This window comes from Triticum dicoccoides, chromosome 3B (genome assembly GCF_002162155.2).
Source record: "Triticum dicoccoides isolate Atlit2015 ecotype Zavitan chromosome 3B, WEW_v2.0, whole genome shotgun sequence".
Taxonomy (NCBI): domain Eukaryota; kingdom Viridiplantae; phylum Streptophyta; class Magnoliopsida; order Poales; family Poaceae; genus Triticum; species Triticum dicoccoides.
In genome coordinates, this window is record NC_041385.1 from 281685027 (window position 1) to 281700461 (window position 15435).

At 44.7% G+C, this 15435-nt stretch overlaps 2 long non-coding RNA genes across 2 annotated transcripts; one reads left to right on the top strand and one right to left on the bottom strand.

Annotated features, from left to right (window-relative positions):
- The first annotated feature begins 410 nt into the window (after positions 1 to 410).
- LOC119275914 lies at positions 411 to 3384 on the top strand. Its single transcript, XR_005135994.1, has 2 exons — positions 411 to 599; positions 2973 to 3384. It is a non-coding gene; the product is annotated as an uncharacterized LOC119275914 (long non-coding RNA).
- Positions 3385 to 5177: 1793 nt separating this feature from the next.
- On the bottom strand, positions 5178 to 6021 carry LOC119275915. The gene is made up of 2 exons (XR_005135995.1): positions 5757 to 6021; positions 5178 to 5629 (listed from the first exon to the last, which is right to left on the bottom strand). It is a non-coding gene; the product is annotated as an uncharacterized LOC119275915 (long non-coding RNA).
- Between the last annotated feature and the right edge of the window lie 9414 nt (positions 6022 to 15435).

Consider the following 15435-nt stretch of genomic DNA (forward strand, 5'->3'; position numbering starts at 1 on the left):
ACGAGATCCATCGGAGACACCTCCATACGCCCTCTGACGATACTAGACACATCACTTGGTAGAGGGCTAAGAGTGGAGAACCTTATTCCATATTCAGAGAGCCGCCGCCGTTTCGTCTTTCTAAACATGACAAACCCTAGTAAAACTCAAAGAAACATATCAAAACAAAGCCCTCCCACCAGCAAGGGTCGCGGTGCAACGAGGCCCCATGGCCCTAAGGTCATATGAGACGAGGCAGATCGATGGCACCGCCGACGGTAGATGGAAACCCTAGCTGCCTGTCCTCTTGAGGCCTTGTTTGGTACGCGTGGATTGGGGGTGGGGGGGGGGTGTTCGACAGCCCGTTCCTCGCGTGGCCCAGAAACTGCTCAAGACCCCGACAGCCTGTTTGATACGCGAGGATTCCACGGCCCAACCCCTCCGAGCCCCCTCCGATACCCCTCTTTCCACGCGGTTTTCAGCCCTCGAGGGGGGACCCGAGGATTCGGAGGAGATGATGCCACCGCCGCCTCCTCAATGCACCGCCGCCCGACTCCTCCTCAAGATGTCGTCGCCCGCCACCTCTACGCTGGCGTATCTCCTCCGGCATACCCCCGGGTGTAAGTCCTCGCCTTGCCTCGCCTCTTCCCCTTTCCCCTTGTCATCTAGGTTTTGTCCACCCCCAGCGAGCTCGCCATGGTTGCCGCCTCGTCCTCCCCAACGAGCTCGCCAAGCATGCTGTCTCTGAGGGCACCTAGTCCGTCAGCAAGTTCACCTCCTCCTCCTCCTCCTCCTAGGCTACCATTGGCTCTGCTTATCTCTCCAAGTAGTGACAATGGTAGTGCAATCTCTCTGCAAGTAGTGTCCAGACCCATCTTAGTATTCAACAGATTTGATATTGATTGACATGCCCTTTGGCTGAATTTTATTAGAAGCCAATACGGATGTACTTGAGTAGATTTAGAACCCACAGATGTTGCAGTTCTTCAGTCTGGAGCAAACAATTTCTTCAGAGATCATTGTCTTTTCCTAAGCAGAGTTGATGTACTGATGCTTGATTCCGCTGTTCTTCGACCACTACTGTTGTTGCGTCCGCGCTCATAAACACAACCATGTAATCTTGTGGAAAGGAGTATTGTATGCATATGGTCCGAAGATATAATTGTCCAAAATCCGGTGTTTGCTGCTGCAATCCAAGTACAGTATTTGTAAATTAGTGATGGTGATGGTCTGATGTTATAATTGTTGTGTGTATGTTTTGTGACCATGGACAACTCTAGTATATTGATTGCCAGTTCAAGGTTATACATAATTCTTTGGTTAGGAAACGATGGACAAACTTGCACGTATCACACCTTGCATCAGATTTACAGTGTGAGTCAATCTCTTGTCATTCCATCTTATCAAATGACCGGCAAAAGTGTAGCCCATCTCTATATCTGTTGTTCAGGGTTCAACAGGTGTATGTTTGATAGATCTTGTAGAGCATTATCGTTTGGAAATTTAGCCGGAAGCCATAAAGCTATGCTAAGTAACCAATTTATGCATGTCCAGCCTTAAAATCTAGTGTTAAATATTATTCAGTATAATTTGTATTGTTGTTTGGTTTAGATTAGATGTTTGGCAACTATCTTTTTGAGTTAAAGCCACCTATAATCCTCCCACAAATTTTTTTAACTGCCCCAAATTTGAGCAGGATAGGTGAGCTCTCATGATGCTCTATTTTTTAATCTGTTTAATGATGTTATATGGCATATGGCAAATAACTAGTGGAATATAGTTTATTTGCAGTGACATTCGTTTTTGATCTATTTAAGTATGGAACTTTTGATCAGCTGTTAAGCATTTGGTAAACTCTATGACATGATGTACACAACCACAAATCTTTATGGCAATTAGATTGCAGTATGGTATTTGTTTCTTGTATGAATGATTATATGTCATCGTACATGTAGATGATATGTTCTTATTTTGACTGGACATGAGGGGGAGCAAGGTGGCTGGAGATGGGAAAACGATGAGGCTTTGTTTGGTAGAAGTGGAATGGGGAGGTTTGGGGAGGGCTGGTGGTGGCTGTAGGTAGGTGACGTATCCTTTCCGCATCCTCATGGCCAGCACCGTTATATTCCTAGATAGAAACAATACATCCAGATCCAATATTCTTCTTCTAATTATTATTACATCTGAAAAAAGCATACCCCTAGATAGATAAATGGATGGATGAATTTGTGTGTCATCTTTGATTTTCTAAGTTGACTGACATGAATTCAGAATTGAAGAGGAGGCCGGGTAGAATTAATGTCAGATGAGCCAAACTGAATGTGCTTATTTCCGAATAATGTTCAGTCAGAAAAAACTTGAACCAAAACTGAATAACCTACGGTCATAAGGAAATTCTTTGTTTGGAAACTGATTGTCTATCTAGAATGTTGCAGTTGTGGCACTACATGATCTTACTAATGCTGTCTTTTCTACTCAATGTGGCTGTATTTTCTTGGTGGTATCACGCAGATTGGTTCTTATTTATGTCGTCTATTTTTTTATCTAGCTAGCTAGCTAACTTGCTCCATTTCCATTGAACTGAATCTATGTAATAGACCTTGCTAACTTGTTCTCCCTCCATACATCAAAAAAAAAACTTGTTCTCCCTCCATGGACCTTGCAGCCTCTTCCACATTCCACCACCATCAGCCTCCTTAACCCCAACCGAAGAGCTGGCCTTTTCCCCAGTAAGATGTAACTTTTGTTCAGAGTAATGATTTCAGTTCAGTCTGCATAGTTCAGCTTCATAGAGAAGATAATGATTTCTTTTTTTTAGCCTACTGCAATTGTTTAGAGTAATGTGTGGACAAAATTCAGGTTTTGTCCCACATCACATTGCATTGTTTGGAGGTTTTGTACATCAGCTTCCTTTTTGATCTTCTTATTTAAACTTGTTGCAGTACCTGTGACACATGACGCCTAACTGCTTAACTAATTTTCTGCTAATTCAGCTCACACGGCGCTGTGGTACGCGGATGTCGCTGCAGAGTAGAGAGATACCCCTAGAAGTCGCCTTCCTGTCCACCTCTTCAGAAGTGCCACCGCCTTGGACACGACGACATTAGAACCCAATTCCTATCATAGAGATATGGGGTCAGGAAAACCCAACAGTTCATTTATTCCTGCTAGTTAAACTTGGGCTGTTATAGAGATATGCAGGCCCATCTAATTACATGTTACTCTCAAACTGTTTGAGCAATATGCAGTGATGTTAGTCTGTAATGCATTGACAATGGCCGCTACTTCAGGCGTTGCTAGCTGCATTTCTCTACTGCCCTGTTGTTTTGTAGGTGACGCCCTTAGTTTTGCTACTTTGCATATTCTGGGAGCAATTACAGTGAGGTTATATGTGATTTTTGTTCACTTAATATCTACACTGCTCTTCCTTGCATAATTTGATGTCGTTTTACTTGGAAAGATTGCATTTTTATTTGTTTGCACTATCTTATCTAAATATGTCAATTCCTGTCAGGGGTTTCAAGGGGTTTTGAGGGGATTTGGTGGAAAAAGAGATTCACCCAATCCCCTGAAATTCCCCCTCCCCAAACCTCCCCATTCCACCTCTACCAAACAAAGCCTGAAGGAGAGGCGAAGGGGTAAGTCACTAGCGCACGCAAAATCGTCGCCACCCAGCCCAAAGTCTAGCTAGCACTACTTGCCCAATCTCGTGTGTATAAGGGCATGTACAACGACATCTAATCGGCTGTCTATAACGTATGCCACCTAAGATTTTTGATTACGTGGAGGAGAGAGAGCTAGGAGAGAGACAGAGGGTGTCGTTAATTTTGCACTAAGGATATGGTTGATAGAAGGCACTGGCACATGGATGATGGTGTTACTTGTAGGCTATGCCCCCTTCAAGTGAGAGAAACCAGAGACCATCTCTTCTTCAACTGCAATTTCAGTGTCAGAGTTTGGAATTATTTGCAGATTGATTGGTCGGCTGGAACTTCAATGTCTGACCTAGTCATCCAGGCAAGGAGAAGTTTTGATAAGCCCTTTTTCAATGAAGTAGTATTTATTACCTGCTGGAATATCTGGATCATCAGAAATGCCAAAGTGTTCAGAGGTGAGAGGGCAAGTTTCAACAAATGGAGAGGAGCTTTCAGGCATGACATTACTCTAATGCAGCATAGAATCAAATCTGGATACAAGGATGAGTTACTCAAGTGGATTTCTTTCTTGCCGCCTTAAGTTTTAGCCTTTTCTCTATTTTATTTTGTTTTTCTCCTTTCCTTTCGGTTACCTCTTGTAATCATGTTGTTGTAACTGTTGTCTGGCTTTAATAAAGTCTTGATATGCTGTGGGGGTTTTACCCCACAGTTCACAGTCAAATTTTTTTTTGCACACGGTCGATATCCCAACAATCTCGCTACTTACCGATAGCCTCGTCCCCGTTGTACGCTCAGGCGTCGTTAACTTGCGGTTTGCATGCATCAGTCTGCCCACGTTCTGGCCAAGAAGTACAACAAAGGATGGAGGTTCGCATGCAGCAGCCTGCCCACGATCGACGTGCTACAGATAGCAAAAAAACAGACTATTGTAGATAATGTTGTTACTGCTATCTATAGATGACGTGTACGATCATTACAGACTGCAAGTGTCTAAACTGATGTACATGCCCTAATTGCTCTACGGATAGCCAAACCAAAGCCAGATAATTACTCCTATGGGGTACCTGCCTCCCGGGGGATTCGCGGGCGAGAGTGCCCTTCGCGCCTTTCATTTGGCGGTGGCGTGCCATCGGGGATCTTCGCGTCGTTCGATCTGTCCGGGCAGCGTGCCTCAGGGTTCCGTGACGGGTGGACCGGGCGTGATCGTAGGCCGTCAGCGGGTGGTTTCGTCTGCATTGGAGTGCGTCCTCTTGGCATCAGGGGAGTCCGTACCTGCCTGTCGGCGTCTTCGGCCACGGGGCTGGTTCATGCGCCTCCCTGGAGTTCTTCACAACATCTGATCTACCTGGACGTCGAGCACCCGTGCAGCGTGCCTCTGTGTTCATGATGGTTAGTGTTAAACCTAAATAATTTTTGTGGTTATTAGGGAATAATCCCCGCTCCTTTCTAGATGTACGGTTGCACACTTCCAGCAACCGTCACGTCGGTTCCTGGAATGGCATCTCTATGGACCATCGTGTCCCTCCGAGGCAACTGTTCCCATTGTATATAAGTGCTCATTCATCGTCAATAAAGTGTGGTTCGAGTCATTTGTTCCTTTGTCTCTCTCGGTACAATTCTATTCATCACACATTATCAGCACGCTCCCGACTGAGCGATTCCAGCGTGGAGAGCCCTTCCCCGGCGGCGGCGGCCAAGGCCACGGCTCTCATCCGACCCTCTGCAGCGACTCCCTCCGCCAACGGCGGCGCCCATATCGACGGTCTTCGTCGATACGGTCGTCTATGACGACAACGCTCTCGGGCGTGGCGGCACCGGAGCGGCCAAGGACAAGGCCATCCAACCTTCCAGCGCGGGCGGACCATGAGCGGCCGTGGTGGCTGTAGCGGCGACGCCCTCGGGCGAGGAAAACGGTGGCCCTCACCCCGGCAGAAGAGCTTCCATGCGGCAACCTCGCCTCGTGAATGAAGAACAGGGCATTGGCGTCCATCTATCTGGAAAGATCGAGAGGAAAATCAAGGGATCAAGGAATTAATCGGAGTCATACCTTGATTTCATTGCTACAAGGTGCTTCTTTCCGATTTATTAACGCATATACTAATTGCTATCTGAAATTAGTACCTGTAGCCCTCGTCATTGCAGCGCACGCATCGGCTGCCCTCAGCCATGCGACAACACAGAGGCATCGAGCCCTTGACGCACCAGCGGCCGGCGTCGGCGAAGACGACTAGCGCAGGGCCGCGCCTCACGCCCTCGTCGCCACGCGGTCGTCCGCGCTGCTGGACTCGCGCCCTCCGCGCCGCCGTGGCAACAAGCGGCAATGACCTCCGGCCGGCAAGCTTATCTCAAGTGGCCGCGACGGCGTTGGTGGTTTGCTACGAATCAATCGATTGGGTTTTAACCACACGAATAGATAGAGAGATAGTGAATCTTATCCTTTTGTGACACTTCAATTTAGTCTTCCAACTTTATTGTATGTCCGGATAAGCCCTTGCATTTCTTCCGTTGGGACCTCTGGCTTGACGTGTCTTGCGGATTAGTCCATATATTATTCTGTACGATGCAAATCAGCCTACGGCTTACTGTAAGTTGCAGTTTAGGCTTTCTCTCTACTGCAAATTTTACTTTGAAAGATCTCATATCTCTTTATATCACATTTACAATATGTAAATGATGATTTCAGATATACTTTGTGAAAATGGGACATGTTCAATGTATTTGCTCTCTAGCAATTCCTATAACATGTTATGCATTGCCATTGAGATTACATTTTCTCGCACAACAATATTGATTTGCGATTGAGGAAAAAATCTCACAAAATAATTGAAGTTGAGATCGATTTTCTCTCGCAAAATATTAGTTCACTTCACTAAATTATCTTGCAATTTGATACAAGATCTCATTTAATTTGAGATCTATACAATTCAAGTTTTTCACTTGAGCATCAAGTTTGCAACATCATTAGTGTTCATTGCAATAGTAGTGTATATCTATTGAGTATCGAGATGTATTCAGATCTTAAATTGATGTAACATATTTTCACGTTTATCACGTGTTGAGATTGATTATGTCCATTTACAATTGAGATTTATTAATCTCTTACAAAGTTAAATTCAGTACCTCTACAATACTGTTTCTCCATTGAGTACAAGGTATTCCGGAATATTTTCATGATGTGTCTATTCCATGTTCCCACATGTCGAGGTTAATACGTCTATTTGCAATTGAGATTTCCAATTTCTCGCAAACACGGATGCAAAATTCAAGGTGATTTCTTCAAATTGATGCTTGAGATCACGATGTAGTCATATGGATCTACTGCATACACATATTATCGATGACTACTGATAAAGCCTATATTTTGTCGTTTAGACATTATGATTGCTTTACAAAGTGCTCTCCCACACATTTTACTAAGTCATGACATAAGACATCAGGAGTAAGTATCTACTGATTTCATCAGATTATACTCCCTATGCTGCGGATCTAATCTATTTTGGAGATTATCTTCATGGTGTCATACTTAGCAATTTGAGATTCACACTAATGGGTACAAGCCAACTTCTTGAAATACCCATTGATTTTGCTAAGTTCATCACAACATCAACCATGATGGTCTTTAGTTTACTGGTTGTAAATTAATTATCTCTGGTTTACCCATAGAGGTAACATATGACTATAGAGTTTAAGGCATTCGCCCTCAATGGCCACCACTGCCCTATCTGGGCCATGGACATCATGATCGCTCTTGTGTCTCGTGGGATAGTGTGTGCAATCCTGGATTCATCTCTAGTCAGGATCACACCGCTAACAGAAAAATGGTGTCTTATATATCATAAGGCATTAGATTCAGATCTCAGCATCTGGTTATTCAGTATCAGCAATTCATGGGATACAATGAACCTCAAGGGCAAAGGTTTGAATCTTACTTCAACCTTAAATCCGACATCACTAGCTGTGACGGAACCCTATGGGCATGGAGAATGTGATGGTTGAATATGCCTCAACCGATAGTTTTGGAGACTATGAATAGTCTTTCAATCTCCTGAGTGGTCAATATAATTAATGTCCATTTACGATGTTGTGACAACAACATAAGTATTGTTGTCAACATATATTATATATCACAATATATTGTATCAACACTTTGGTACAAATACATTTGTATGTATTATATATATCTGACGGTGATTTTCATATTGAGAATCTTCATGTCTATATATAGATTTCTACGAGGGTCAATCCGATGAAAAATGATATGTGCCTTGTGGACATATGCACCACAAACTCTATACTCAGGGAAGTCCAATGTTTCCACTCTCATTGAGAGCAAGGAGATATTTTAAAATCGCTAGACGCGATGAGGTATTTGTTGGCTCAACTCGAGTCATATTTACTATCCCTGTGGATACTCGAGTAACGTTAGGATGCTTTATTGCTTCCCAGGTTTAACTCGTACCCTACTAAACTATGGAGGTATCCATCAAAGTAGTTTCCATAGTGAAACTTATGATGACAACAAAGAGAAATAACTTCTTTTACCATATGCAACGAATATGGCAAGCACATTCTTTGTGTATCATCTGGATTGTACTACACATACGACACAACCCGTACCACATGTTGCGTACGAGATAGTTTTCCAGAGTGTCTTGTACATGACAAACTTGACATGCTTGCTTTGGTCATCGAGACATTGGGTTGAAACCAAAACTATCAGCAATTCCAATAGTTTATGACTATTATGATGCTAAATTCTAACAACATTTGGATTTTATGTGCACTATAAGTGACACAGGGAAGCTAATTTTAAGGCTCGCACACCTTAAAGTCTACGCTGAACCACTCAGACTCCTTGAATGCATCAAGTTGAGGTAAGTGGCTCTTCCCATCCATTGACTAGACTATTCAAGTATTCCATGGTTCTAAGGGCCAGTTCTTTTGGGCGGCTTAAAAAATAAACTGCCTCTCCCCAACTTAAAAAATAAGTTGCCTCTTAAGTATGTGCTTTATTCACACAAAACCATTGGCTCATTATCCTGACATCGATTTCAAGAAAATTGAATGGATAACATTGCAGAATTCTCCTTGAGTGCCTTCTCTACGGCCCTTGGATTGAAGTTTAGCAATTTGTCCTAATATCTAGACTCAAAATGCTTTGGTAGAATCCTATCCAAAGAGTTAAGCTCACTGCATTATCTTTACTTTGAAATTGCAACTTACCAACTTTACGTTGGAGTCATGCAGTTTTACATGCTCATGACAGAACCGCATAATATCATTCCCCTCTCTCTTTGATATGTCGATATCTACCAAGTATTTCCTATCTGCGGTAATTCAGTTGCATACCGATATCACTACTCGGCATACATCATTGGCCCCTCAACATATAGTTGGGATCTATGTGAGGAATAACTGTATTTCTGTCAATACCTCGAGCCCCTCGCATGGGGAGTTATTCAAGGCCAGTATGCCGATTCATGAGGAATATTTCCAGGCATTAGGGGGAGATTTCAAGTACCATAAAGAATCCCGGGAAATTAGTGGAATGTTCAACACATTTCTGCCTCAATTCCATGTACTCAAAGATCTTAACCATGCGTTCAGAAGATTTGCAACACATTTCAAATAACCTGTCAGATTCATTTACTGACTATAAAGGTGCCACGCCTATCCTACAATCCTGCAAAAACAAGTCAGAAAGAGTGGAGGTACCAACTAAAACCACTCAACTCCCGGTTCAAAGCAACATGGGGAGAAGTATGGCAATGGTTCATCAGGATTCAAGTTCTTGCAAGCAAGGGTATCAAGGCCTCTGAATCAGTAAATGCAAGTCAACTTTACGTTGACAGACACCTAATGGATAGTATACACCCAGTGGATGGGAAACCTCCACCAACCAAGGTCATAGTGAACACAATGACCGGGACATCGGAATACCCGACTCAACCGCATTGGGAAATCGTGGGCAGTCACCATGGGTAACGATATTTCCATCAACTGTATATATACATATATAGATTCTGGAGAACGATATGACCAAAAGTCTACAAATGTCGACATATATTTCTCAACTAGATTGCCAAATCCTTTCAAATGAATTCAGATCCAAATACCATTACCATGGCAAAGTGTGAACAACACTCAGACTGAACTCAAGCAAAGGGTATAATCTAGGTAGAAATAATCTTGCTCGATAATGGGAAGGTATTCATAAGCAATATCTACACCAGTTTTCTTCTGGAAATAGAATTGAGAACAACGAGGTGGTGAAACAAAGAGCAAGTATTGTAGCACAAGGGTTCACGCAGATACCCAACCATTCTCCAGAGGTGGAATCTCTTTCAGATAACTTTGTCATTGGCAGTACAAAATCATCTATCTCTGTAGTTGATAGATGTAGTGATTACATATCCATGTGGATCACTAGATTCAGACATATATGATTGATTCCTGATGGAATCTCAATTCTGAATTGAAATACAAAATGCAACATACATTGTGTAAAATCAGTAAGTCACCATACGACTTATTGTTGTCGGTACATTTGGTACAACCGACGTAGTGAGTTCCTTATTCACAAGAATTACTCCTACAATGATGATTATCCATGTTTGTGTGTCTGCAATGACGACACTTCATCTAAATGACAGAGTTTAAAATGAAGGATTTGGGTAAACCAAAATACCGCTCGTTACAACAAATTGAGCACCTTCATTCATACATTATGGTACACTATGTTGTCTATATCCACAATATATTGGAGAAATTCATTGTGGGCAAATCTTATCCATCCACAACTCTCATGGTAGTTCATTCTCTAAACATAGAGAAAGATCTATTTAGACCAAGAGATGATGGAAGTGAGATATTGAGACTCAACGTTCCATAATGCCATTGGATCGACTAAGCACAATTGGTTGGTACTCAAGAATATCTTTCGATATCTCCAAGGCATCAAACATCTTGTCCTAGTTTTTCGGTTTCACATAAATGTGAACACCAATATCATTGGATACATCGATTAGATCCCCACTATGTCAGATTGTAGACAAGATTAGTGTTCCTACTAGGTGTGGTAGGCCTCTCATGAAGAGTCTTCGAAACAATCCTCATGGCTACATCGACCAACCATTATCTCAACGATAATGTTTCTTATGTTGCCTGGATGCAAACTGGTTACATAATAAGCAATATCACTATATTGCATATCTTGCAAGTCAAATCATGCAACTGATTTGTTCACCAAGTCTCTACCAACTTCTATGTTCCAGAAATGTGTTCATGCAATTGGTATATGATGAATTCGGAATATGCAAGAATCAGGGGGAGTATCTTCCTGTATTGTTCTTGTTTAAAGCATCATATTATACTCTTTTTTCCTTCGTGAGTTTACTTTACAGGTTCTCATAAAGGTTTTTAATGAGTAGTATCAACATGAGATCATATGTCATACTTCCTGTTTTCCCCACCGTTTTTTAGGAAAGTATATACGACATATTTATTATCCTCCAAATTTTGTGGATAAAATCGAGTTATGGAGGCAATAATCATTATATGTTGGATCATTTTCTCTTTATTTTCCCACTGGATTTGAAGGAGTTTTACCATCATATACTACACTACTCCTCATATTTTTCCCACAGGGTTTTTGGAGGAGACTTTATCTGATGATGGACCACTATGCAATCAAGCGGTGATTACAGGGAGTGTTACAACTAAATAATTCTTGCAGTTATTAGGGAATAATCCCAGCTCCTTCCTAGATGTGCGGTCGCACACTTCCAGCAACCGTCACGGCGGTTCCTGGAATGGCATCTCTACGGACCATCATGTCCCTCCGAGGCAACTGTTCCCATTTGTATATAAGTGCTCATTCATCATCAATAAAGCGTGGTTCGAATCATTTGTTCCCTTATCTCTCTCGATACAATTCCATTCATCACAGATAGACCACAGATGCGACCTGGGGCCACCGTCATAAAGTGGCTTTCTGCGCGCCAACACGCGCACTTTCGCGCGATGTGCCGGTAGCGATGGGCTAGCCAGGTATGCTTGTCAGCGTCTTCAGACCCTGTCAGGCTGGTTCGTGTGCCAGCTGGGCATGCATCGCGCTCGGGTGCGGTGATGTCTTCTAGAACTATGTCGGTGTTTTCCCAAAGAGGAAGGGATGATGCAGTATAGCAACGGTAGGTATTTCCCTCAGTGATGAGACCAAGGTTATCGAACCAGTAGGAGAACCTTCTCAAACCACGTAAACATCACCTGCACACAAATAACAAATACTCGCAACCCGACGTGTTAAAGGGGTCGTCAATCCCTTTCGGGTACGACGCCTCAAGATAGGCAAATAACGTGAGATAAAAGTGGTAGATAGGATAAATAGATCGCAAAACAAATAAATTGCAGCAAGGTATTTTTGTATTTTTGGTTTAATAGATCCAAAAATAAATGCAAAGGAAAATAGATCGCAAAGACAAATATGATGAAAAGAGACCCCGGGGCCGTAGGTTTCACTAGTGGCTTCTCTCGAGAAAATAGCAAACGGTGGGAAAACAATTACTGTTAGGCAATTGATAAGACTTCAAATAATCATGATGATATCCAAGCATTGATCATTATATAGGCATCATGTCCAAGATTAGTAGACCGACTCCTGCCTGCATATAGTACTATTACTCCACACATCGACCGCTATCCAACATGCATCTAGTGTATTAAGTTCATGGAAAAATGGAGCAATGCAATAAGAATGATGATATAATGTAGACAAGATCTATTTATGTAGAAATAGACCCCATACTAGATCCGACCTTGTTATCCTTAATGGCAATGATACATACGTGTCAGTTCCCCTTCTGTCACTGGGATCAAGCACCGTAAGATCGAACCCATCACAAAGCACCTCTTCCCATTGCGAGATAAATAGATCAAGTTGGCCAAACAAAACCCAAGTATCGGAGAAGAAATACGAGGCTATAAGCAATCATGCATATAAGAGATCAAACAAGACTCAAATAACTTTCATGGATAAAAACATAGATCTGATCATAGACTCAAAGTTCATCGGATCCCAACAAACACACCGCAAAAGGGCTTACATCATATGGATCTCCAAGAGACCATTGTATTGATAATCAAGAGAGATAGAGGGAGAGGAAGCCATCTAGCTACTAACTACGGACCCATAGGTCTACAAAGAACTACCCACGCATCATCGGAGAGGCACCAATGGAAGTGGTGAACCCCTCCGTGATGGTGTCTAGATTGGATATGGTGGTTCTGGACTCTGCGGCGGCTGGTGATGAAGTCATGTACCTGGGGTAGGGTCATGGACCTGTCCCAGGTACCCTCCCCGAGGACATCTTTAGAAGAAGCCGTCTTCCAGTCGACCTAGAGGGACTCCACTCGACGGACTGGAAGACACTCGACGAACTTGAAGACACTCGACCATGAAGACTCACTCGACCACCAGGAGTTCAAGATCTACTCTGTATCCAAACGATCTGTAATTAAGTAGTCTTTATGGTCATGATGACACTTTATGTAAGGCGTTACCAGTAACGCCAGGCCTTAATGTACTTTAAACCCTCCGCTACGTGGGCTAGCTGGGGTCTTGGCATCCTCTATATAAGCCACCCCCTCCACTGGCAGAAGGGTTCGCACCCGTGTAACTCTCACGCATATAATCCAGTCGACCGCCTCCGGGCACCGAGACGTAGGGCTGTTACTTCCTCCGAGAAGGGCCTGGACTCGTAAAACACTTGCGTGAACAACTACTCCATAGCTAGGATCTTGCCTCTCCTTTAGTACCCCCTACACTACTATCAGACTTAGAACCACAATAGTTGGCGCCCACCGTGGGGCAGGTGTCTTAGCGATTTATTGGAGAAGTTGCAATTTTTCCGATCGCCTTTGTCATGGTTTCAGGCGGAGTTTTGGTCGAGGGCCGCTAGATCCGTCTCGGCGCGCTCACGTTCATCGCCGACGACTCTGCCTGGCTTCAGGAGGCTCCGCTCTACGTCGACGCGCTCCCAGTCCGTGGAGCGACACACTTTCGCACGTGCGTCCGCGGTGTCCTCCTGCGGCAACCGTCGACCCACTATCGACCGGTTTTTGTGTCATCCTTCCTCCCAGCTTCCCGCCGACGCAAGCACTCTGGTCGGTCGAGGCTTCAGCAGTGGGTGAGGCACGCGGTGGCTCGCTAGTCGACCACCGCCCAAGTCGCGGGAATCAAGCCCGACGAATCTCTCTACGGCCTGTTCGACTGGCTCCGCAGAGACTGCATCCGAGTGCGACAACAGTGATCCAGCGGTGGAGGTCCTGATGGTTAATGGACCATACGCCCCCCCCGGGCTTTTCTGGCACCGAGGGAGGTAACGGCTGAGGCGATCTGTCGCATCCCCATGAGGAATACCTTCTCGAGCCCCTCAATTCGCTGCAGAGGGAAGAACTTCGCCGCCGGAACATGGATGCCCTTCATACTCCTGTCATTGGAGAAACCCCTGAGGCTCGCGCCTTGGAGGATGCACGCTTGGCCAACCTGGCTGAGCGCACTCGACTGGAGAACCTTCAGCGAGCACTCAACGAGCGTGCGCGACAACGAGTCCCTGACTCCAGTCGACGTCAGCTCTTCCCACCTCCGACTCAGGTATACCGAACTCCGATTCAGAATTTGGCAGTTGCAGCCCATATAGCAGAGTCAATTCAGCCTTCCCAGTCAGAGGCTGGCAGAGGCTTGATGCAGATCAGAGATTTGCTCCGGGCAGCAGGAGATCAGAATTCAGCTGTATCGCAGTCGCGGAACAGGATTCACAGCAGATCCGTGGCAGCGAATACGGTCTAGTCAGCTCATAGCCCTAGATCGCCACCGAGGCGTGAAGGGCGTGGTGACCGGCACGATCAATACAGGAACCATGAGCAGTATGATCACCGATTAGATCGCAACGATCGACGTCGAGCGCCCACTCCTCCTCCAAGGGGTGGATCCTATGTGCCTCGACAGCAGGATGATAGGCGCCAGCACAGTGGTGGACGAAGAATCCCAGTCGACCCCAGGGAACCGGGCTTTGATGCGAGATCCATCATCGTTCAAGGTCTGGTCGACCGGAACAGAGCTCACAAAGAGGGCAATGACATAGATGTGCCCACCAGCAGCAGAGTGCATGTCTCTGGACCAGAGTGTTTCAGCAGAGCCATCCGAGCCGCAGTGATTCCTCCCAACTTCAGGTTGGCGACTGGAGTCAGCAAGTTCAACGGTGAGTCTAAGCCCGATACTTGGCTTGAAGACTACTGAGTGGGTGTCCAGATCGGCGGCAGAAATGACGAGGTGGCCATGAAACATCTGCCTCTTATGTTGGAAGGGTCAGCCAGGGCATGGCTGAATCAGTTGACACCCAGCAGCATTTACACATGGGAGGACCTCTCCCGAGTGTTTGTCAGAACGTTCGAAGGAACGTGCAAGCGACCAGCAGGACTGACAGAGTTGCAATCTTGTGTGCAGAAGTCGAATGAGACTCTGAGAGATTACATCCAGAGATGGATCAGGTTGCATCACACAGTGGAGAATGTATCTGATCACCAGGCAGTCTACGCCTTCAAGGAAGGCGTAAAGTACAGAGAGCTAAGCCTGAATTTTGGTCGAACCGGAGACATGTCTCTGAGTCGAATGATGGAGATAGCCACCAAATATGCCAATGGTGAGGAAGAGGATCGGCTCCGGAGCGGCAAGCACAAGTCAGTCGCCCAGGAAACCGGAGGAGGGAACTCCAGTCGGAAGCAAAAGTGGAAAGCCGAGCTA